The following is a 25,628-nucleotide window of genomic DNA, read 5'->3' as shown; positions in this document are numbered from 1 at the left end:
TCTTTGTACACTTGATTGTAAAATGTGGTATTTCGAAAGTGATACGTTTACAAGTAAGGCCAATAAACGCGGAATCCTTACAGTAGAAACATGACTTTTATTAGAGTTCCAATGTCGATGAAGACAAGATAGGAGACCAACCACAGCGCTTGAATAATCTAGAAGGAAGAATAGGCAACCTTCGGCACACCGGATGTTCCTGACTATATCTCCCCTGATGCTTTGCCAGCATTATGCCTGCAAGTGCATAGTGGGAGATGTAGTTCATAACATCTGGAGTGCAGAAGGTTACCTAGCACTGATTCAAGAGGGAGGACAGTCAAGTCATTTTCTTATATAAATCCACCCACATATTCTCTGCAACAATAACAAATACAATAAATCCCTTTTTATATTCTACAGCAGAGATAGGCAACCTTTGGCACTCCAGATGTTGTGGACTACGTCCCCCATAATGCTCTTACACACATAATGCTGGCAAAGCATCATGGGAGGTCTAGTCCAAACCATTTGCAGTGCGCCTGTTCTACAGTTTGTGTGTAATTGCCAGCAGGAAGGAATGCAAGCCTTTGCAGAGCTGTTACTAACCTGTGATTCAGTCCATACAGTTAGATTATTTGAGCTCATTTCATTCGTGCTCTGAACAAGGATCATGTTATAAAGTCAGCCTCTAACATGAGCGTTAGTGCTGTGTTTTTAACAAAAATTGCGCTTAGGATCAGGATATGACATCACTGGACATAGCCACATCGCTCTGTGTCCTTACTAAGGATTCTAGAAGGTTGGAATGTACTCCAATTAGACCTGGGATCCCCAGGAAAAGCAATCTAAAGGCGTGCAAAGCATCATGGGAGTTGTAATTCTACAAAATCTGAGGCTCTACTTTTAGGGCTACCCTGATATAGACTATGTCAAACTCTAGCGATTAATGTTATTAAAGGTTTGTGCTGCGATTTTCCATAAATGATAAAAATTATTGGCGTCTGGCATTTAACACCGCCACAAGGGAGAAAATATTCTCATACATGTCAATCTATCAAGTATATATTACTACGCTACGGAATTTGTGGGCGCTATATAAATAATAATATTATAAAGTATTCGTACAATTACAATTATTTATATAGCACCAACTTATGCCGCGGCGCTGTTCAATAGGTAAATCAGACAAACATTAAATTTGTATGAACATTTTCATTCTTTTTTTTTTTTTTATCTTTTGTTATGACAATAGATATCCTTCGGCTAGTTTTATTTTTTGGATTACAAATGTACTAATTCCAGATGTTTTAACTTAACTAGCCAGTTAAACCCTTAAAAATATTTGTAGGTCTTTTTGCACTTTTCTGTTTATTTTTATTGCTTCCTTTAGCCGTGCGGACAGTCTGCACAGTGCTGAATATAGTTCCCCCTGTCATGATGCTATGTGTTACTACCAGCTTAAATGCACACAGCAACATAGAAAATACACCTTGCATCTGCCCCACAGCTCCTAGCTTGGTCTGTATACATTCATTTTGTGCTACTGCAGCTCAAGTCTTTAAATCATTACTTTGACTGAGGCTGTCAGCAATATTATTTACCAAGCACCTGAGAATGTCTTCGAGTGTACTCTGACATTAGTTTTCACGCTGGAAGTTGGTTTTCCTCCCTATTTTCAGAGATTAGGCTGAGTGAAACTTAAAGAATTTGTCTCCATTTCCACCTCCTTCCTGACAACTCTCCGAAAACATTCAGACAGGGTACATCCAATACTGAGAAGATGTCAACACCATTACACTTTGTCGGGAGGGATGTTGCCGATGTGGAGATAGAATGGTATAATGATATGATATGATATGGTGTTGCAAGAATGATGAACAGATTGAAAATTAAAGTGTACGTTTTTTATGGCTTCATACTGGATTACTTTATAGGAACCATTTTGGCGTAGACCTGACTCCCTTTGCATCAAATCATGCAACCGTAAACAGAATATTAATACATTTTAAGCATCCTAAAATGTTTGGATGCCAACCGCCTGTGTAATAATGTTACAACCATGACACAGGGGCCTCTGTCTTGTTACTATATGGGTTTATGTAGTTATAAATACATAATGGCAAATAAGCAGTGGGGTGGGGGCAGGGCATTATTCGGATAAATTGGATACGGTGACGCCAATGCCATCATCTGTCCCATTGCCCTGATGGGTTTCTCAAACAGTGTCAAGTATGCAAAGGGACCTTCAATCCTGTCAGAGGACTGCACAGGACAATTTCCATTTAACCATTTAATTGTAGGTGCAAATTACATGTTTGCTGTAATGAGAAACAGGTGTAAATAAATATATATATATACAGAGATGGGCAAGGATAAAGTGGTTTGGACAACTGAGCATTAACATGGCAAGTAGGATGGGAATACGTGCATGGGGCAAAGGAAGTGAATGGAACAAGGAAAATGGGAAGGAAAAGAAGAGAGAGGAAGGTGATATGTGAGATAGTGTCTCTCCCCCCCCCCCCCCCTCGCCTTGGGGCATGCAAATTCATGGTTATTGGGCCCCTGTGTAACCCCTGGGCTCTAAGCAGTTACCTAAGGATGCCTTGTGATTAATTCTGCTTTCCTTCCTCGTTGTGTTTGACCATTTAAAATGTTTTGCTTAACACATTTTATTGGCACGTTTCATTTTATTTGATTAGAATGTTTGTCTCTTTGCCATTGTTTCATGTTTTTTCCCCATGCCATTCCTTTACCATACTGTCCCAGATGCTGACGGATTGCTATGTGAGTTGCAGCTGGAATGTCTTTACATACATCAGTGAGATGATCTTTAAGATACATGCCTTTGATTAAACACAAGAGAAAGAAAAACATTTTCTGTATTGACTTTCCAAATCATTCCTAAGGTGCATATGTTTCATCTTTTCAAACCCTGTATGGATCTATTTTTGTGATCTATATCCTCGACAATCCATACAACAACATGCAATGTTTTCAATAAAGTTGTTTTCAACAACAGTGGGGCAGCCTGGTGTTTTGATCTATACACCGGACAGGCTATCGGCACTGGTTCAGTCCATATGTGGTAAAAGAACTGTATACCTGTCTCGCTACAGATCAGGGAAGTGAGGCATATAGGGGGCAGAGATAGCCTACAGATCAGGTAAGTGAGGCATATGGGGGCAGAGATAGCCTACAGATCAGGGACGTGAGGCATATAGGGGGCAGAGATAGCCTACAGATCAGGGAAGTGAGGCATATAGGGGGCAGAGATAGCCTACAGATCAGGGACGTGAGGCATATAGGGGGCAGAGATAGCCTACAGATCAGGGACGTGAGGCATATAGGGGGCAGAGATAGCCTACAGATCAGGGACGTGAGGCATATGGGGGGCAGAGATAGCCTACAGATCAGGGACGTGAGGCATATGGGGGGCAGAGATAGCCTACAGATCAGGGAAGTGAGGCATATGGGGGGCAGAGATAGCCTACAGATCAGGGAAGTGAGGCATATGGGGGGCAGAGATAGCCTACAGATCAGGGAAGTGAGGCATATGGGGGGGCAGAGATAGCCTACAGATCAGGGAAGTGAGGCATATGGGGGGCAGAGATAGCCTACAGATCAGGGAAGTGAGGCATATAGGGGGCAGAGATAGCCTACAGATCAGGGAAGTGGGGCATATGGGGGGCAGAGATAGCCTACAGATCAGGGAAGTGAGGCATATGGGGGGCAGAGATAGCCTACAGATCAGGGAAGTGAGGCATATGGGGGGCAGAGATAGCCTACAGATCAGGGAAGTGAGGCATATGGGGGGCAGAGATAGCCTACAGATCAGGGAAGTGAGGCATATAGGGGGCAGAGATAGCCTACAGATCAGGGAAGTGAGGCATATGGGGGGCAGAGATAGCCTACAGATCAGGGAAGTGAGGCATATGGGGGGCAGAGATAGCCTACAGATCAGGGAAGTGAGGCATATGGGGGGCAGAGATAGCCTACAGATCAGGGAAGTGAGGCATATGGGGGGCAGAGATAGCCTACAGATCAGGGAAGTGAGGCATATGGGGGGCAGAGATAGCCTACAGATCAGGGAAGTGAGGCATATGGGGGGCAGAGATAGCCTACAGATCAGGGAAGTGAGGCATATGGGGGGCAGAGATAGCCTACAGATCAGGGAAGTGAGGCATATGGGGGGCAGAGATAGCCTACAGATCAGGGAAGTGAGGCATGGGGGGTGGGAGGGACAGAGATAGCTTACAGATCAGGGAAGTGAGGCATGGGGGAGACAGCCTACAGGAAGGGTCAGCAAGGAGCAGGAAGGGACAGAAAGGAGCACAGCAGGTAAAGTAGAAGGAGCACAAAGAAACACAAATGAGCAGGAAGGGGCAGCAAGGAGCAGGAAGGGTCTGCAAGGAGCACAAATGGTCAACAAGGAGCAGGAAGGGTCTGCAAGGAGCAGGAAGGGTCAGCAAGGAGCTGGAAGGTAAAGCAGCACAAAGGTAAAGTAGAAGGAGCAGAAAGGGTCAGCAAGGAGCTGTAAATGGCAGCAAGGAGCAGGAAGGGACAGAAAGAACAAAAAGGTGAAGTAGGAGAAGAGTCTGCAAGGAATAGGAAGGGTCTGCAAGGAGAAGGAATGGTCTGCAAAGAGCAGAAAGGGACAGAAGGAGCACAAATGCAAAGGAGCAGAAAGAATCAAAAGGAGCACAAAGGTAAAGTTGGAGAAGGAATAGAAAAGGGACACAAGGAGCAGAAAGGGACAGCAAGGAGCACAAAGGTAATGTAGGAGAAGGAGCTGAAAGGGTCTGCAAGGAGCAGAAAGGGATGAGAAAGAGAAAGGGGAGAATGGGGAGCAAAATAAGCAGAAAGTAGCAGAAAGGTAAAGGAGCAGAAGGAGCCAAGGAGGAAAGAAGACAGTGTCAGAAGAAAAAGAAGACTGTGTCAAATGAAGGAGACGAAAAGGAGATTGGAGCAGGAAGGACAAGTGAAGTGAACTCTCCACTTTATTCTGGACACCACATCATAAGGCTTTGGTACCTGGGCTTGGCAGGGGAATTTTGTACCTTCTCATCTCCCCAGGTAAAAATAATATAAGTGTTAATGTGTTCACTTTTATTTACTGAGTGTCAGAAAGCACAGAGTGCCGCTGGGGAGGGGTGTCGCTGATTGGCTAGAGCGGTCAGCTGGCACTCTAAGCCAATCAGTAGCTCCCCATTCATAAAAAAAAGTAAAACATTTTTATGAAACCGGGAACTAGCGATTGGCTTAGAGCGTCAACTGACCACTCTAGCCAATCTGTAGTACCCATGCCTGACGTCAATCTGCACTTCCTGACACTTCGTTTCAGAAGCCGAATACCACTGAGCGACCTGGAGATCTGGAGCTGGAGGAAGCCTTTGGGGTTAAACCATTTGAGAGCGGTTTAACCCCTTAAAGGAAAGAGAGCACACAGGGGCTTCTTGGCATCATAGCAATTTAATTTAGATGAAGTTGTTATGGTGACCAGAATGTTCCTTTTATTTGCTTAAAGTAACACTATAGTGTCAGGAATACAAACATGTATTCCTTACACCATAGTTGTGAAAACGCTATTCACCCTGGCTTTATGTGATAATGACTATGCTCCTCCCCTTCATGACACTGTCAAAAAGGGACCAAGCATGGATGTCATTACAATTATGCCCCCCCTGGAAAAATTCCTGCGGACGCCCATGTCTCGAACCTTAATCTCCATTCCACAAATTCTATGAAAACTTTTGGACCCTTGTTGCTCACCAGCAGATGCAGACTATCCCTGTCTATATGTATACTCAGAGGTAGACCATGTTTGACTGGACCCTTTCTTCTTTTGCTGGTGAAGGGTTAAACTTTTTCGTTTCCTGATCTGGCATTTTCTTTTCTTTTTTTCTTTCATTCTCTCTCTTTCTGCGTTGGAAAACACTCAGTATTTTATAGCCACCAGAAATTACATTTCTTGGTGGAGCGGCCGCACAATGAGAGGCGGAATTATTGGACTGACACAAGTAGCAGCCTTAAAGTCTAACGAACAAAACATCGTCATGGGTGGCAAGTGATATAAATATATTGTTTTTAATAAATAAGGTCACCAATAAATTGCTTGATTGAAAAGAGAAAAAGAAAAAAAAAAAACTGAGCAGTAATAGAAAACATTCTGGGAGAGACTTTAAAATGAGGAAAACATAATTAATTTGAAAGACTCTTACTCGTTACAGCTGAGGAATTCACTCCTTGGACGAACAAATGTCTTCCAGTATAGCGATCCTTGCGACAATTTATTAAAGGAAAGTTGGCCTCAGAGAGCCTAGAATTTGTGGAGCGATGCTGGGATGCAAATAATTACAGAAAAGGGCGGTTTGTTACACAGTGACTGTAGCATTTGTTTTAATCATATAGACCTCTTTATAAATCAAAGTTGGACTCTACTGAGAGTTTACATAGACATCTGTGAGCTTTCCTTTTATAGCTAGATTATAGTTAGTTCACCCATTTATTACCACAGTAGCCTCCAAATGTCCTATTACCACTTTGCTAGGAGACACGCACAGCCTTAAAATCCCAATGTATCACCATGACATTATTCACTAAGCTGAGAGGTTGATTGATAAAAGGAATTTCACATTTAAGGTAGAAATAGCTGAGGTGGAGATTTTATTTTTCCAAAGTTTTTTTTACCAAAAACTTGCAATTCCTGAGCCAAATCTCTACAATTCTTGGTTTAACTTGCGTTTTTGAAAATATATACTGCTGATCATAAGTGATTTAGAATTTTTTTTTTCAATTATTAGTATCTGTGGCCTCACTAAGGTTGGTGTCACCCAATGCGATAACCCTTGGTGTCACCCCCCCTCCATTGTCCTTCTTCAATACCAGACCATATCAGCGACTATAAAATAAACAGGCAGCAACAAAAACACCATCACGTGCAGACAAAAGTATATGATTTGCAATGTCTGTGTGTGGGAATGTAATGTGGGCTGGGATATGCCTGTACTGTGCGTGCCTGAAGGAAGTGGGGGATACCATGGGCCCTAGAGTCTCAGGGCCTCTGTCCATAACTAAGGCCTAAGTGCTCAGTCTACCACTCACAAAGTGCAAGGCCATATGAGGGTGTACTGGGTGTAACAAACTATGTCCCTAAAAGACTATATGCCCTCACCTTCTATCCCTGTTACCTTTTCCCCCACGAGCTGTAATCCCAGTCTGGAGCAATAGTAGCTGCACCAAAGAGTGCTCTCTCTTTTAGTGCTATCCAAAGGAGAAAGACGTGAGCACTGTAGCTATGAGGCGTCTTCACAGCCGCAGGGGCCCGCTGGCCTCCTGGAAGTCCATGCTGACACATGTCAGGGTACCTGGAGTCTCTACCTTTGAGAGAGGTAGAGACTTAGAAGGTTATCCGTCCGGACGCCATGTCTCCTCGGTCTCCCGTGGTTCACTCGGTCTTGCTAACGCCGGCCGCGAGGGAGTCACTTCCTTTTATAACAGAAGGACCGGAGGTAGACGTCATGACGCTAACCCGAAACATCCTGCCACTCAAATCTCGGGAGACGAATCAGGACTCGCCGGAGGCGTGTCCCCTCTCCCTAGCCAGGATACTTAACGGGGGTTCTCTCATTCACTCATTGCCCTGTCGTGGTTCTAGTCCGCCTAGTCACACAGTGCTTTTTGATTCACTTGTCTTTTGGTTCTGACCCGGCTTTGTTGTTTACTCTCCTGCCTTTCTGTTATCCTTGACCCGGCTTGTCTCTCGCTTACCTGTCCTCTGTTATCCTCGACCTCGGCTTGTCTCTGACCATTCTATTGTAGTTCTACGTTAGTTCGGCCATTCTAAGGACCGGTATACGTATCAGCTACTCTTTGTACTCTGCGTGTTGGATCCTTGACCCGATCCTGACATTACGACAGGGCCATGGATCCTGCAGGTACAAATTGTCAGCTTGGTTCTCCTGATCCTAGGTTTGACGCCATGGATCATAGGATGGATCAGATGGCTCTAGCACTACAGGCGCTGCTGTCTCGCCCTATTAATCCACCTGAGGAGAGGCGTAACACTTCTGCTTCTTCTGTGGGTTCGGGGTTAGAGGTAGCTACTGTAGGTGCTTCTTCCCAAGTTACCCCACCTGTACGTTATGCTGGTTCTCCTGAGAGGTGTCGTGGCTTTTTGAACCAGATCAGTATTCATTTCGAGCTACAGCCCCGTTCATACCCTACTGATAGGGCAAAGGTGGGATTTATTATTACCTTACTCATTGAGAAAGCTCTGAGATGGGCGAATCCATTGTGGGAGAATGATAATCCATTAGTCTATAACTATAATTCCTTTGTAGCTGCTTTTAAAAGAACTTTTGACCCTCCTGGCAGGAAGGCCAATGCAGCCAAATTACTGTTGCGCCTTAGACAAGACAACCAAACACTTGTGGATTATGCACTAGAGTTCAGGTCTTTGGCGGCAGAGGTAAAATGGAATGAACAGGCCTATATAGACGTATTCTTAAATGGATTATCTGATGTAATACTTGATGAGGTAGCGACAAGAGAACTTCCCGAGAATCTGGAGGACTTAATTTCCTTTATCTCTCGTATTGACGAACGTCTAAGGGAGAGACAGAATACTCGAGATAGAACCGCTAAATCTTTCTCTAGACTAGTACCATCATTTCAAGTTTCTGAAACCAAAGATCCACAGGTTTCAGAACCTATGCAGTTAGGCCTTACTCGTCTCTCAGAGGAGGAAAGACAGTACAGGAGAAGAGAGGGACTGTGTATGTATTGTGGGTTCAGAGGTCATGTACGTTTGAGCTGTCCCAGCCGTCCGGGAAACGCTCGCACCTAAGTTTCTCTAGAGGACAGACCTTGGGTGTTTCGATTTTGTCCTCTACTCATAACTACAAAGAACATAGACTCCTATTACCGGTCTCTTTAACTTGGGAGAAGGGAACTTTAGAAACTATGGCATTGATAGACTCCGGCGCTGCTGAGAGTTTTATCGACCAAAAGTTTCTCACCAAACACACTATCCCATCCCAGTTAAGGAAGACACCCTTGGCTGTTGAGGCCATTGATGGTAGACCTTTAGTTGAGCCTGTGATTTCCCGGGAGACCACACCTCTTTACTTAACTACTGGTATTCTACACAAGGAGGAAATATCCCTACTACTCATTTCATCCCCTTCTGTTCCCATAGTCCTGGGATACTCCTGGCTTAAGAAACATAACCCCGTTATAGATTGGAGATCAGGGGAAATAGTTTCATGGGGCCAGAATTGTCAAGAGAATTGTTTAAAGAAAGTGTCACCGCTTTGTAGTGTCAACTCAATTAATGACGCTACTGACTCTACCAAAGTACAGATACCGTCCTTGTATCAAGATTTAAAGGCAGTATTTGACAAAAGAAAGGCTGATACCTTACCACCACATAGGCCTTTTGATTGCAAAATTAATTTACTTTCTGGCACCATGCCCCCCAGGGGTCATGTATACCCTTTGTCCACGAATGAAAACTTAGTTCTAGAAGAGTATATTCGTGAAAACCTAGACAAGGGGTTCATTAGAAGATCCTCCTCTCCTGCTGGGGCTGGATTCTTTTTTGTTAAAAAGAAGGATGGTTCTTTAAGACCTTGCATTGACTACCGAGGTCTTAACAAGATAACCATCAGAAATGTTTATCCGATTCCCTTGATCACCGAGCTTTTTGACCGATTAAAAAGTTCTAAAATTTTCACCAAGTTAGACCTTAGAGGTGCTTATAATTTGGTGAGAATCCACGACGGTGACGAGTGGAAAACTGCATTCAATACTCGATATGGGCACTATGAGTATACTGTAATGCCTTTTGGTCTCTGCAATGCTCCGGCAGTATTTCAGGACCTTATTAATGAGGTTCTTAGGGAGTTTCAAGATGACTGTGTAATTGTATACCTTGATGATATTCTTATACATTCCAGGGATATTGAGACTCACCACAGACAAGTCAGGAGGGTTTTACACAAACTTCTTCAGCATGGCTTGTACTGCAAACTAGAGAAATGCAGCTTTGACCAATCCCAAACTACGTTTCTTGGTTATGTGATTTCTGGGGAGGGGTTTGAAATGGATCCGGAGAAGCTCCAATCCATATTAGAGTGGCCTTTACCTCAGGGTCTCAAGGCTATCCAGAGATTCATTGGTTTCTCTAATTACTACAGACGTTTCATTAAGGGATACTCCTCTATCATTGCTCCCATCACCAACATGACCAAACAAGGGGCTGAGACTAAGAATTGGTCTACTGAAGCTCTTCGGGCTTTTGAGACACTCAAAGAGCTGTTTGCTTCCGCACCAATTTTAGTTCACCCTGATACTACTCTACCTTTCCTACTCGAAGTAGACGCTTCTGAGACAGGTATAGGTGCTGTTCTGTCCCAAAGGTTGGGTGTAGATAAACCATTACATCCTTGTGGATACTTTTCCAAAAAATTGTCCGGTACTGAAAGCAGATATGACATTGGTGACAGGGAACTACTAGCGGTTATAATGGCCTTGAAGGAGTGGAGACATTTATTGGAGGGTACTTTGCATCCTGTTACTATTTTGACAGATCATAAAAACTTATCCTATATTGGGGAGGCTAAACGACTATCATCTAGACAGGTTCGTTGGTCCATATTTCTCACTCACTTCAACTACGTGCTCACATATAGGCCAGGTTCTAAGAATTCTAAAGCCGACGCCTTATCTCGCCAATATGAACCTGCTGCCGTATCTGAGCCGGTTTTGTCCTCTATAGTACCCAAGTGTAACATTATCGCTAACACTACTCTCAAAGTTCATTCCCCGCTACTTGATCAGATAAGGAACTTGCAGCATCTGGCACCTAGACTGACTCCGGCTTCCAGACTTTTCGTTCCCCCTGAACTTCAATTGGAGCTCTTACAGTGTCTTCACGAGAGTAAGGTGGCTGGCCATCCGGGTGTCCGCAAGACGTATTCTTTGATCTCCAAGGATTTCTGGTGGCCGTCGTTACGGAAGGATATTAAGGAGTTTATCGGGGTTTGTGTGGTCTGTACCAAAACCAAACTACCGCATACGCTTCCTTGTGGTCTTCTACAACCGCTGGAAATTCCTGACAAACCTTGGTCCTGTGTGGCAATGGACTTTATTGTGGATCTGCCGGTTTCTAAAAAGCACACTGTTATCCTCACCGTAGTCGATAGGTTTACCAAGATGGCACATTTCGTACCTTTGCCTAAACTCCCGACTTCTCCTGAATTGGCGGAGGTCTTTGCTAAAGAGATTTTTCGTTTGCATGGGATTCCTTCGGAGATCACTTCTGATAGAGGCTCCCAATTTGTTTCACGTTTTTGGAGGTCGTTCTGTTCTCAATTAGGCATCAAATTGAATTTTTCGTCCGCCTATCATCCTCAGTCTAACGGAGCTGCTGAACGAACTAACCAGAAGATTGAGCAATACTTACGTTGTTTTGTTTCCGAACACCAGGACGATTGGGTCGGTTTGATTCCTTGGGCAGAGTTTGCGCAAAACAATCTCGTTTGTGACTCCACGCATTCAAGTCCCTTCTTCATGAACTATGGCTTTCATCCATCCATTCTTCCCCCGGTTTCTCCTTCCCAAGGAGTGCCGTCGGTTGATGTCCATGTGGCCAATTTGAGGAAGTTGTGGGATCAGACTCGACAGATTCTTCTACACAATTCTGTACTGGTAAAGAAACATGCTGACAAACGTAGAAGGGCGGCTCCGAATTTTGTTCCGGGCGATAGAGTGTGGTTGAGCACTAGGAATATTCGTCTTAAAGTTCCTTCCATGAAATTCGCTCCTCGTTATATTGGTCCCTACAGGATCTTGACTCGAATTAACCCAGTGGCATATCGTCTAGCTCTTCCAGCTACTTTACGCATCCCGAACTCCTTTCACGTGTCATTGTTGAAACCTCTAATCTGTAACAGATTCTCCTCCACAATCGCCCCTCCGCGCCCTGTTCAGGTGGAGGGTCAGGAGGAATATGAGGTTAACTCCATTATTGATTCTCGTGTCTCCCGGGGACGAGTACAATATTTAGTTGACTGGAAGGGATATGGTCCTGAGGAGAGGAGTTGGGTACCACAAGAGGATGTTCATGCTCCTCGTCTTCGCAGGGCATTTCACTCCCGCTTTCCATCTCGCCCCGGCTCCTTCCGCCCGATGGGCGTATCTGAGGGGGGGGGGTACTGTCAGGGTACCTGGAGTCTCTACCTTTGAGAGAGGTAGAGACTTAGAAGGTTATCCGTCCGGACGCCATGTCTCCTCGGTCTCCCGCGGTTCACTCGGTCTTGCTAACGCCGGCCGCGAGGGAGTCACTTCCTTTTATAACAGAAGGACCGGAGGTAGACGTCATGACGCTAACCCGAAACATCCTGCCACTCAAATCTCGGGAGACGAATCAGGACTCGCCGGAGGCGTGTCCCCTCTCCCTAGCCAGGATACTTAACGGGGGTTCTCTCATTCACTCATTGCCCTGTCGTGGTTCTAGTCCGCCTAGTCACACAGTGCTTTTTGATTCACTTGTCTTTTGGTTCTGACCCGGCTTTGTTGTTTACTCTCCTGCCTTTCTGTTATCCTTGACCCGGCTTGTCTCTCGCTTACCTGTCCTCTGTTATCCTCGACCTCGGCTTGTCTCTGACCATTCTATTGTAGTTCTACGTTAGTCCGGCCATTCTAAGGACCGGTATACGTATCAGCTACTCTTTGTACTCTGCGTGTTGGATCCTTGACCCGATCCTGACAACACATAGGAGAAGGGCTACCATTCAAACTGGTTGGCACACTTTTTCCCAATTGGCCAGCGGAACACCTCTCCTCCCTGAGCCCTGATTGGTGCAAAGTGGTTTTGCGCCCTTTTTCTCGATTGGCCGGCGAAACAGCTCCACTCCCCTGAGCGCTGATTGGTGCAAATTGGTTTTGCGCCGTTTCTCCTGATTGGCCGCTACGTGGTTTGAATCTACCGTCCTAAACCAAGTGATTCTCTAGAACTATTTTTGAGTATATATAGAGCCTCAAGCCCAGACTTTAGAAGACGATTTCTCGGGCTCTCCAGGAGCAATCCAGGGATGTATGTCTTATGTGTGTACCCCATTCCCTTCCCGGGGAGCAGAGCACCCTAGGTTTCCACAAGTGTATGTTATGTGTATTACTGTATGGAATTATTTTACTGTTTGCATCTCCATTAGCGGAAGATGGCTATCTGTAAGCCATCCCCCCTCGAGCTGTGGGAGTGTAACAGGGCGGATTTGACTGTGTCCATGTTTTGTATAAATTAGCTGTGGCTTGTCTCAATAAACACATTCCTGTTGTACCCTTTGTCAGGGTGGCGGTCCGGTGCCCGGGACCCAGACGCAGTGTCCAGGCGGCAGTGCGTGGACTGGGACCCAATATGCCTGATGTTAAGTGGGAGTCTTCAGCGTGGAGGTGGATTAGCAGGGTGTGGTGCAGGGTAACCACACGCCCCCTGGTGTTTGAGCACCAGTGTTTGTGCAGCCACCTACCAAGACCCTGAATCACCTTCAGTGGATACCAGGAACTAGGAGCTTGGAAATTAAGCAGACCTCCCAGGAGCTGAATAGGGAGGCTCTGCAGCAAGATTGTATCCAGTACTAGAAACAAGGCTAGACTAGAGATAGGCACCAAACATGAAAACAAGACAGAACTAGTAGAACCCAGAACCAGAGAAGGATAGTAAGCTAAACACAGAACATATACACAAGACATGAGGAAAACATGAACATAACATGGGCATGACTGGACAGGACTGTACATGGGCTGGGTATACAAACTAAAACAAGACAATATAACAAAGGCAAAACAAGAGGAGAAATAACTAAGTACTACATATGGAAATCATGGGGGTTTAGTCACATTATATGATCATACATTGCATAAGCCTGCCAACAACGCCAATGTACCCCATATCTGGCAGGTCCTACACTGCCTAATGTATGCTAAAACAACCAAAAGACATATATAGCACTTACCTGCAAGAAAGGGCAGAAGCCTTAAGGAGCTGCCTGCAGGAACACTGAAACAGAGTGAATGGTGGAAAACAAACGGGTGTGGCAACATAAAACAAACATTTAAAGGAAACCTGGAGACTGGGAAATCCAGGTACGAACTATAGGAATGAACCCAGAAATCCCAGCATAAAGAAAACCAGACATAGACTAGAAAACAAAAAACCAAGGAAAACTAAGCAAGAATAGCAAAAAGAGTACAGGATACCAGAAGCAGTGGCGTACATACCGGGGTCGCAGGGGTCGCGGCTGCAACCGGGCCCGGCCCACCAGGGGGCCCGGCCGCCCTGCGACCCAGGTATGTACCCACAGGGCCAGCCTCTTCTGCTGGGGGGCCCAGGAGCTGGCCACCTCCGGGCCCCCCGAGGCTGGCCCTGCTGTCACCCGGCTGGCGCGCGAGCGAGGGAGCACTGTCCCCTGAGTGCTCCCTCTTCAGCTCCCTCGCGCACCGCACTGATACCGGAGCCGGAAGATGACGTCATCTTCCGGCTCCGGCATCATTACGCGGCGCGCGAGGGAGCTGAAGAGGGAGCACTCAGGGGACAGTGCTCCCTCGCGCGCCCACCAGCCGGGTGACAGCAGGGCCAGCCACACCACTGGACCCCAGGGAATCCCCTCAGCTCTCCCACAGGTAAGGAGGCTGGGGGGATTAAATGTAAAAAAAACAAAACAAACGTGTGAGTGTGTGTTAGTGAGTATGTTAGTGTTAGTGAGTGTGTTAGTGAGTGTGTGTGTGAGTGTGTGTGTGTGACTGTGTTAGTGGGTGTGTTAGTGAGTGTGTTAGTGTTAGTGACTGTGTGTGTGTGTGAGTGTGTGAGTGTGTTAGTGAATGTGTTAGTGAGTGTGTTAGTGTTAGTGAGTGTGTTAGTGAGTGTGTGTGTGAGTGTGTGTGTGAGTGTGTTAGTGGGTGTGTTAGTGAGTGTGTTAGTGAGTGTGTTAGTGTTAGTGAGTGTGCTAGAGAGTGTGTGTGTGTGTGTGTGTGTGTGAGTGTGTTAGTGGGTGTGTTAGTGGGTGTGTTAGTGGGTGTGTTAGTGAGTGTGTTAGTGTTAGTGAGTGTGTTAGTGTGTTAGTGAGTGTGTTAGTGAGTGTTAGTGAGTGTGTTAGTGTGTTAGTGAGTGTGTTAGTGAGTGTGTTAGTGAGCGTGTTAGTGAGCGTGTTAGTGAGCGTGTTAGTGAGTGTGTTAGTGAGTGTGTGTGTGTGTGTGTGTTAGTGGGTGTGTTAGTGAGTGTGTTAGTGAGTGTGTTAGTGAGTGTGTTAGTGTGTTAGTGAGTGTGTTAGTGAGCGTGTTAGTGAGCGTGTTAGTGAGCGTGTTAGTGAGTGTGTTAGTGAGTGTGTGTGTATGTGAGTGTGTTAGTGGGTGTGTTAGTGAGTGTGTTAGTGTTAGTGAGTGTGTTAGTGAGTGTGTTAGTGAGTGTGTTAGTGTTAGTGAGTGTGTTAGTGAGTTTGTGTGAGTGTGTTAGTGGGTGTGTTAGTGAGTGTGAGTGTGTTAGTGAGTGTGTTAGTGAGTGTGTTAGTGAGCGTGTTAGTGAGTGTGTTAGTGAGTGTGTGTGTGGGTGTGTTAGTGAGTGTGTTAGTGTTAGTGAGCGTGTTAGTGAGCATGTTAGTGAGTGTGTTAGTGAGTGTGTTAGTGAGTGTGTGTGAGTGTGTGTGTGAGTGTGTTAGTGGGTGTGTTAGTGAGTGTGAGTGTGTTAGTGAGTGTGTTAGTGAGTGTGTTAGTGAGTGTGTTAGTGTGTGTTAGTGTTAGTTTGTGTTAGTGTTAGTGTGTGTGTGTGTTAGTGAGTGTGTGTGTTAGTGAGTGTGTTAGTGAGTGTGTTAGTGTGAGTGATTGTGTTAGTGTGTGTGTTAGTGAGTGTGTTAGTGTTAGTGAGTGTGTTAGTGTGTGTGTTAGTGTGTGTGTCTGTTACTGAGTATGTTTGTGTGCGTCTGTCACTGAGTGTGTGCGTCTGTTCATGAGTGTGTGTGTGTGTGTGTCTAAAGCACTTACCTTTCTCCAGCGCCGGGCTCCCTTGGAATCGCAGAAAATCTGGATTAACTAAAATCTGGATTAATTAAAAAGCTGGATTAACCCTCAGTGAAACATAGCAGTTTCTCTGAAACTGCTATGTTTTCAGCTGCAGGGTTAAAACTAGAGAGACCTGGCACCCAGACCACTTCATTGAGCTGATTTGATCTGGGTGTCTGTAGTGGTGTATGTGTTTATGCATGCACTGGCGTACATACCGCGGTCGCCCGCCACCAGGTGCCCGCCGCCATGTGTTGCGGCCCCAGCCCGTGCAGAGTAAGCGCGGGGGGGGGGTCAGTTTTCGCACCGGGGCCCCATGGGTTGTGTGTACGCCACTGACCAGAAGCCAAGTCCAGACATCAGAACAGAGCAGAGCAGATCATAACACCCTTCATCAAGTCTCGGCTGATGTTTGGGTAACCAAGGGCTCTGATCACTGATTCACTTCGGAGTTGGGAGAATTACAACGGATATACTCAGTCGGAGTATAGGGAATCCATTACACTGGGTGACAGCAACCCTGTTGGTATTACCACCTCTGATGGTGTGGTCCGCGATCCCGTAGTGATGCCACTGATTGGAATTACCTTACCTGCATATTTCTTTTTTTAATCGCGATTTTAACGTCTTTTTATTTTTTAAAGTACATACAGGGTTATCCACGAAAGTGAGAATTGTCTGGAGTTCAGTGAATTCAAGTGAATTTTAAATTTAAATAATTTAATAGCATAACTCTCTTGGAAAATTGTTCCAGTTTGGCTATTTTGGTCTTAAATTTGAAAATCACTTTGAATTCACTTTGAATCGCAGGCAATTCTTACTTTAGTGAATATCCCCGAATGATACGTATCAGCTCCTGTCTGCTTCGTTACTGTGTTCAGTTATGTGTTTTTCTTCTGTATTAAAAATGTAATCAGAATATCCCAGCATGCAACATTTTCATTTCATGAGCAGAAAGGTGGATTGACCAGTGGATTGTTAAGAGCAGTTTAAAACCGTGCTACCTTGGAAACGGTTTCTGTATACACTATAAACGTTTTTTCTGGTATAGGTTCTCTCTGTGAAAACTGTTTTGAGACCTAAGGGGGGAAAACAGAAAGGGAAGATATTGAGGTCTTTCTGAGCTTTTGCCCATTCTCATATCCACTGTTTTTTTTTTTTACAATGCATTTGCTGAAGCCCTCCCTAAGTGAAAAGAGAAATCCAGACATGGACCCTGTGCTCCCTGAGCCTAGAGTGCTATCAGAAACACCTCCCTGATGAGGCCCAAAGAAGGCCCAACCGGTCGTCCGAGATTGCTGTATCCATCGTGCAGAGGGTCTGTGTTATGGCACATGTGAGTCCTGAGGGAGGACTAACCAAATTGCAAGCTATTCATGTTTCACTGAGCTTTTGCCCATTCGTAGACTTCCCATATTTTCTGTTTTTGTTGCCATTTTCTTTTCTATAACCAGACTTGGTAACTGTCAACTAAAAAAGGCAAGTGAACTAATCGTGCTTTGTGATTCTAAGAGCAATTTCTAATAATATGAGAGGTTAGTTTTGAGATATACATCTTAGATGGTGGACTCATCTCTGAGACTGTGTGCTGATTTGAGCAGGGCCCTCTTCACATCTTGTCTCTGTTAACACTACTTTGTTTGTTAGTTCTTGTTACATAGTTGTCCAGGTTGAAAAAAGACTAAAGTCCATCAAGTTCAACTCTGAAACCCATTTTTCCATGCTGTTGATCAAAAGAAGGCAAAACCCCAATTGTAGCGATTTTCAATTATGCCACAAAAATGGAAAAATGTTCTTGACTCGTTATATCAATCAGATTTCTCCTTGAATCAACAACCTGTTGTATCCACATACATATTAATTATATCCATGAATATTCTCTTAATTAAAAAAATGCTTTTTTCTGCATACTCTACAGATTTTGATAAGGCAACCTCTTTAGGCAGAGAATTCAACATCCGTATTGTTCTTACTGTAAGTGAAAACTCCTTTCTTCCAGTCTTAATGGGTGACCTCTTGTCTGTTGTATATTCCTGTTAATGAACAGGTTAGCACATAGCGGTTTGTACTGACCCTGGATATATTTGTATAGGGCTCTCATATCCCCTCTGAGGCGCCTTTTTTTCTGAAGAAAGCAAATCCTGTTTTTCTAGCCTTTCCTCATAACTAAACTGTCTTGTTTGATATCTCCAATGTGTTATTATATATAAATAATAATAATAATAATAATAAATACTGGGCCAGGTGTCTTCGAAGGCCTGGCACAACAGCACTACTTTATTGCTCCCCTCCTGGTGGTAAGTGGAGTTGCATTGAGAAAATTAGATCTCTATTCTTTTATGTCTTTAGGTCTTCACAACACAATAAAGGACTGATCGTGATTAGATATGATGTCATTATTATTATTATATTTATATAGCGCTAACAAATTCCGTAGCGCTTTACAATGGGTGGACTAACAAACATGTAATTGTAACCAGACAAGTTTGACGCACAGAAACAGAGGGGTTGAGGGCCCTGCTCAATGAGCTCACATGCTAGAGGGAGTGGGGTGAAGTGACACAAAAGGTAAGGGAAGTATTAGGGAAGTAGATTAATAGAATAGTACTCAATGAAGAATTAGTGTGGATTTTTTTTGGAGCCATTAACAGTTTAATTGATAAGTTTTTAATGATTTTTTGAAGGAGTGGAGACTGGGTGAGCGTCTAACGGAGAAGGGTAGAGAGTTCCACAGGAATGGTGCAGCCCTAGAGAAATCTTGAATGCGAGCATTAGAGGTGGGAGTACGAACAGAGAATAGACGCAGGTCTTCGGCAGAGCGTAGGGGCCTAGACGGGACATACTTGTGTATTAGAGAGGATATAAAGGTGGGAGTAGCATTATGTAGAGATTTGAAAGCAAGAAGCAGAATTTTCAACTGAGCCCTTTATCTTATTGGAAGCCAATGCAGGGACTGACAGAGGGGTGAGGCGTGGGAGGTGCAGACGGACAGGAAGATGAGCCTCATGTCATAAACCAGCATACAGTATAGCTGAAATAATCAACTGATGAGATAGCAGGACAAGAAAGATCAATAAATCTGAAGGGGACATTTTGCCTCTAAAATTAGTGTTGTGAGAATAACAAACCTGCGAATGCCCCCCTCATGCAAAGTAAAATAAATAAAAAATACATCCTATTTTGTTAGAGAAGAGCAACATTTATGTTAAAGTAATCGCTGTTTAAATTAGGGATGCTTATAAACATTGCTCAATTAAGGGTTCTAACCTGCATGATGTAAACACTAGCTCTCAGAGATTGCTTTACCTAGCACAACCCTGAAATTAAGAATTTTTTAAACTTTTCTGGGTTTGCAAAGTTTTGTGCTAGAATTACACCACTGTGCTTAGTTACAGTTCTCAATAAAGCAAAGTATCCAAGAAGAAGTTATGATAGTTGCTTTTTTTTTTTTTTAAATAAAAGAATAAAAAAACAGAAGAACACTATTTAATAGAAAAAAAATAAAGTTTCCCTCTTTCAGGTGAAGAATTCTGCCCATCCCCAGTCCTCAAGACATATAAGTCTTCAGAGAACGTCTTGTAAGTGAACCCAACCTGAGCTGAACGAAAGGCTGATGCTTGGGGCCCACATCTGGTACACACGGAGCTACAGATGATCTTTCAGGAGAAAGGTTATCTGACAATCAAACATATTTTGCATTGCGTGACTGGTGACACTATGTTTATATGAAACATTTTAACTGGCTTCATATGTATCTGGTCTTGGAGAGAACCTTTTATTAAAATACACCATCTCAAGTCCAGGACCTGTCACAGACATCCACTGAGAGCAAATAAAGTCAAGTTTTCCCCAAAGTGCAGACAGAAAGCTCCCCTCTTCATGAACCCAAAGGATGAAAAGCCTTTGTGATACCATCATTTGAACTTTGACCTTCCACATTGTTTTTGTTTCCAAATTATGTCCCTATTTCTGGGTATTTTTTTTTTCTTGCCTGCCCTTCATTTTGCCTGAAGGTGAGGTGAATCTGTGTAACAACCACAAATTAATTTCTCTCTTCTCCGTGTCTCTCAGAGTTGTTTTTTTTTTTTTTGCCGTCTCTCTCCTTTTTGGTGTTTTACTTCCTGGTCTGAGTTTTGTTGTCATAGCTGTGACCCTTTAACCTTAGTCACCCACCCCCAACTCCACCTTTTTCTGAACAAAATTGAAAAGTTAATTTATTAGAGAGTATATTAGCCAGAAAAAAAATAGAGAGGGAGAAAGCCCATCAATTAGGGATTTAAATGTAAGTTGTATAACAGGTCTGTAGGAAGCCATTTTGCTTCTGTTCATGCAGTTATAAAACGTTAATCCTTTTAAACACCCGATCGATAAACAGAGTTACACTCTCCACTCGTGTTTAATAGTGAAATTAGAAATCTATAAATTGGAATACCTATTTTATAATGTATCATATATAAATTATAGACAAATAAATGAAACAACTTCTTATTGTTGCCATTTTGTATTGCCCTAATATTTAAGCTTACTAGCAAGGACAGCCAAGGCTAGATCTTCAGCTGTTGTGAAACTAAAATGTCCATTATTCTTGGCCAGGACTAAAGGAAAACTGCAATAATATATATATATATATATATATTACATTTATACATACATATTTGTGTTCAAGGCAAAATTGATAATAATATTTGCAAGAGCGCAGAAAAGTTGGTTGTAGCGTGCCAGAACCGACAATGTTGTAGGCCTGAAATTAAAAGAGGACCCACTATAATGTACAGATTATTTATGGAATAGAGGAAATGGAGGGAGGGGCATGCAGATCGCCAGACCATTAAGTGTAGGGTAGGAAAGGGGGTGTCCCTTTTATAGGTAATAATAAGCCCGTCTCACAACTCCATTTGTGTTCGGGGCAAACTCAATAATAGTATTTGCAAGAGCGTGCTGTGATGTAACACCTGATATAGGAAAAGTTGGCTGTGGTGTGCCGGGATGAATCCATGCCATTTTAAGTCACGATAGACCATACAGAGAGTGCTGCTGAAGTACTGTCTGCGGGGTCCTGCTTCTCTCAAGCAGTGTGTGTGCAGCTATTGATGCGTTCATGTTGTGCTCACTGGAGACAGTTCCCCGATGTCCCTGGGACACCAAGAACAAAACTGGCATGGAGGAAGTGGATGCAAAATTTAGACTGTCCTGCCTATAAACCAGGACAATTGGGAGGACTTAAAAAAAAATTTTTAATACCTCTCCTAGCTTACCCATGTTTAAGTATTCTTTGGTCAGAAGCACAGCTTATCTGACCAAAAACTGTGCAGGTACTCAAGAGCTAATGTACGTTCATGAATCATACGACATTTAAATGCACTGGCCATTTAAAAATGCAATCTGGGATGGATTCAGACCATCGGATTGCACATTGTCTTAGAACATAATTGGTGCTTCTAACAGCAGACAAGTAAATATGACACCTTGCAAGGCAATTGTAAGCCAAGATATACATTATCATTATCTGCAAAGTTGCTCCCGTTGTGCTGAACGCTCCTGGAGGAAGTCTCGCACCCTGGCAGACTTTCTCCATTATAGATTCATATTTTGTTCATACAGCGCAGCCCTTGCCCTTGCTAAACAGTCATACTTTTCCTCTCTCATTAGTTCATGCTACCGCAATACCAGGCGTCTCTTGACACCTTTAACTCTCTTCTTCGCCCTGCTGTGGCCACCCCCCAAACTAACCTTACAGCCGATAGCTTTGCATGCTACTTTACTGACAAGATTGAACAGCTAAGGAAAGAATTCTCCCCACCCTGCCGTTCTCTTTCTCAACCACACGTAGATCATGCCTTTCCTACCCTGCAGACTTTCCCCCCATCTACTAAACAAGAGGTGGCTGTGCTTCTCCTTTCCTTTCGCCCCATCACTTGCCCACTCGATCCTGTCCCGTCTCACCTCATCAGATCTATCTCCCCTTGTCTTGTGCCTTCCTTAACACACATCTGCAACTGCTCTCTCTCTTCTGGCATTTTCCCTGCTGACCTTAAACATGCCACTGTAGTAGCTATCCTGAAACAACCATCTATTGACTCGTCCTCCCCTTCTAACTATCGTCCCATATCCCTGCTCCCTTTTTCCTCAAAGCTTCTGAAAAGACTTGCCTTTACCCGTGTGTCTCGCTTCCTCAATTCCAACTCTCTCCTTGACCCTCTTCAGTCTGGCTTCCACCCTCTCCATTCTACTGAGACTGCTCTTATCAAAGTTACTAATGACCTAATCACAGCTAAATCCAAAGGCCACTACTCCATACTTATTCTTCTTGACCTCTCTGCTGCCTTTGACACAGTTGATCATGCTCTCCTTCTTTAAACTCTTCAATCACTCAGTTTCTGTGACTCTGTCCTCTCGTGGTTTTCCTCTCATCTCTCCCAACGCTCATTCAGTGTCACCTTTTCCAAGGATACCTCTTCCCCTCGTCCTGTCTCAGTTGGAGTCCCCCAAGGCTCTGGTCTCCTTCTATTTTCTCTTTAGACTGCCTCTTTTAGCAAACCTATTACCTCTTTTGGATTCCACTACCACCTGTGCGCTAATGACACCCAGATATATCTCTCCTCCCCAGACCTCTCCCCGGCCGTTCTGCAATGTGTCACTACTTGCCTTTCTTCCATCTCTGACTGGATGTCCTCCCGCTTTCTGAAACTCAATCTCTCTAAAGCTGAACTCCTTGTCTTTCCTCCTCCTAATACTGATCCTCCTCTCTTGCTCTCCCTTCAAGTCAGTGGTATCCACATAAGTCCATCCTTGCAAGCGCGCTGTCTTGGCGTCATACTTGACTTTGGCCTCACCTTTGAGCCTCACATCCAGTTTGTTGCAAAATCCTGTAGATTCCAACTTAAAAACATAGCCCGCATGCACCCCTTTCTTACAAAAGATGCTACCAAGGAGCATGTCCATGTTCTAGCATGGATTATTGTAACCCTCTCCTGATTGGTCTTCCAAAAAGCCGTATTGAACCACTACAGTCTGTAATGAATGTCACTGTCAGACTAATTTTCCTCTCTAGTCGGTCCTCTCACACCTCACCCCTCTGTCTGTCCTTACATTGGCTTCCTGTATCCTATAGGAGTCAATTCAAAGTGCTAACCCATACATATAAAGCACTGAACAATTCTAGCCCCTCTTATATCTCTTCACAAATCCATAGGTATGCCCCTCCTCGGTCTTTCTGCTCTGCCCCTGACCTTCTCCTGTCCGCTGCTCGCACCCGTACGGCCAACTAACGCTTGCAGGACTTCTCGCGGGCGTCTCCCTTCCTATGGAATAGCCTGCCTACCCCAATCAGACTCTCCCCTAGTCTTCAATCGTTTAAGAAGTGCCTTAAAACCCATCTCTTTAGGAAAGCTTATGGCCTCCCAGAGAAACCTCTACCTTACATACTTATCTCTTGCTCTCTCCTAAAGGCAGCACATTACTCTCTCCTCCAGCTCTGCTTCACTCCCACCTTATTTGATTGCTATTTCCTGTCCTAATGTGTTTTATACCCCACCTCCTATAGACTGTAAGCTCGTTTGAGCAGGGTACTCTCCAACCTATCGTTCCTGTAAGTTTTCTTGTAATTCTCCTATTTATAGTTAAATTCCCCCTCTCATAATATTGTAAAGCGCTACGGAATCTGTTGGCGCTATATAACTGGCAATAATAATAATAATAAGTATTATTATTATTATTTATATAGTACCAATGTACTGGTATTTCACAGTGCTTTACAATAAAAGAAAGAGGTGAGGACCTGCTCAAACGAGCTTACAATCTACGGTAGACGGATATATATCATTAGGTTCCATGCCTAAGGAGACTTACTGATAAGGTGGTCTGATCAGGATAAAATGAGCTATTAAGTAATATATTCATTATTCAAAGCAATGCACAACAAGCGAGTATATAATGCACAATATTTTATTTTCAAGAGTAATACAAAATGAATATGCTTTCCTTTAAGCCTTGCGGCTAGAAAGCATCATGTGAGGCTCAGTCTAAAACATCTGCGGAACTACCTTTGCACACCCCTGTCTTATACATTATGGATTTTACAAACTGTTTTCCATAAAGAAAAGATGTTATGCTTCAAGATACTTAGATGGTACCAGATGCTTATAAATCTATTTTTATGTATTGTTTTCAAGAGATACTCCAGTCATTGAAAGTGCAAAACCAAAAAAATAAAATTATTTTGTTTTATATGATGCCAACAGTCTTTAATTCATGTAAACACGCATAGAAAGCTGAGGAGCAGGATTGGCTGGCAGATCACAGCCACTACCTACCTGAATGATGTTATAGAAAATTGAGGAACATCAGAGACAAGGTCTATACTGACAATGAGTGGCATATGACATATTTTATTTTGTTGTTTGAATATATGATTCTTAAAGCTGTAACTGTTTTCAAAATGCCAATGAATAAATTGTAAATCCATCTCTGAGTGTCCATTTATGAATGAATTTTCGAGCCAAAATAAAAACGTTCACTCCAAGCTGGGGAAGTGAATTATATGTGTTTGTCTTGTATGTCTGAACGTATATGATGAGTTACATCGATGAAGGATTATCCCTAAACAGGCAATATTCTTTCATTGCAATAGGACAGAATCTCCATGAATTTATTGGATCTTGACATACAAGTGTAGGTTTTTGGGATGAAGAGCAAGAAACTGATATTTTCTGTTGCAAATTAGAGGAATTTGATATTCTCTGTGAGTTTTTTGTGAGTTCTTAAAATCCCCTACCTCAGCTAACATATCCACCATATGGCCACATTGTGCAAAGCCCAACACTTCGCCAAAGTACCCCAATATTGGTGGGTCCTACTCTGATTTTAACATGGGAGACAAGTTAAATAGTGATAGTGCTAAATGAACTAAAGTGTATTTTAATAATCGCTTGTAAGGGTATTGTGAATACATATCATGAAAAATGTATATGGTAAAAAAATATATAAAAATAAAAGTGTCATAACTACGTAACTAAATAATCAAGTGGTCTTTTTTCCTCTCCAGAAACTTCAAGGCAAATCATTCTATTTAATAAACTCCACGGCTAAGAAATTACCTATAATTGATCATAATCATAACCAAATCCATGTCGTCTTTGTTGCAGTCTTGTGGATGACAGGCCGCTCTTACAGATTTATATTTTCTTTTATTTACCCCCCTTTAACAAATGTCACATCTGTCTGTTTTTGTGGGTGTTACATAGCATTCCCAAAACAGGGCACACCTCTGTAAATCAATGTCATGCTGGAATCACTGCCAGAACACTGGCCTGCGAAATACATGAAGTTTGCCAATTCATTTCTATATCTCTTTGGCAAAACTCAAGATCCATTCACTTGGGAAAAATCACAGCAACTACCATACATTGCCAGGTAGGCACTGTAGTTGCTTTGGATGTAAGCAGGAGAACAAGTTGTAGAGGGTACTCTGCCTCACCTCCTAAATAAACTGTCTTCTGCTCAAATACAAAATACAATTATTGTTTAGTAGATATACCTTCAATGGAAATATGCATGCATTTAATTGTGTATTTTTTTTCATTGGGGATATCTCT

Source organism: Pelobates fuscus, chromosome 12, assembly GCF_036172605.1.
Source record: "Pelobates fuscus isolate aPelFus1 chromosome 12, aPelFus1.pri, whole genome shotgun sequence".
NCBI classification, from domain to species: Eukaryota; Metazoa; Chordata; class Amphibia; order Anura; family Pelobatidae; genus Pelobates; species Pelobates fuscus.
This window is presented reverse-complemented; position numbering follows the sequence as displayed.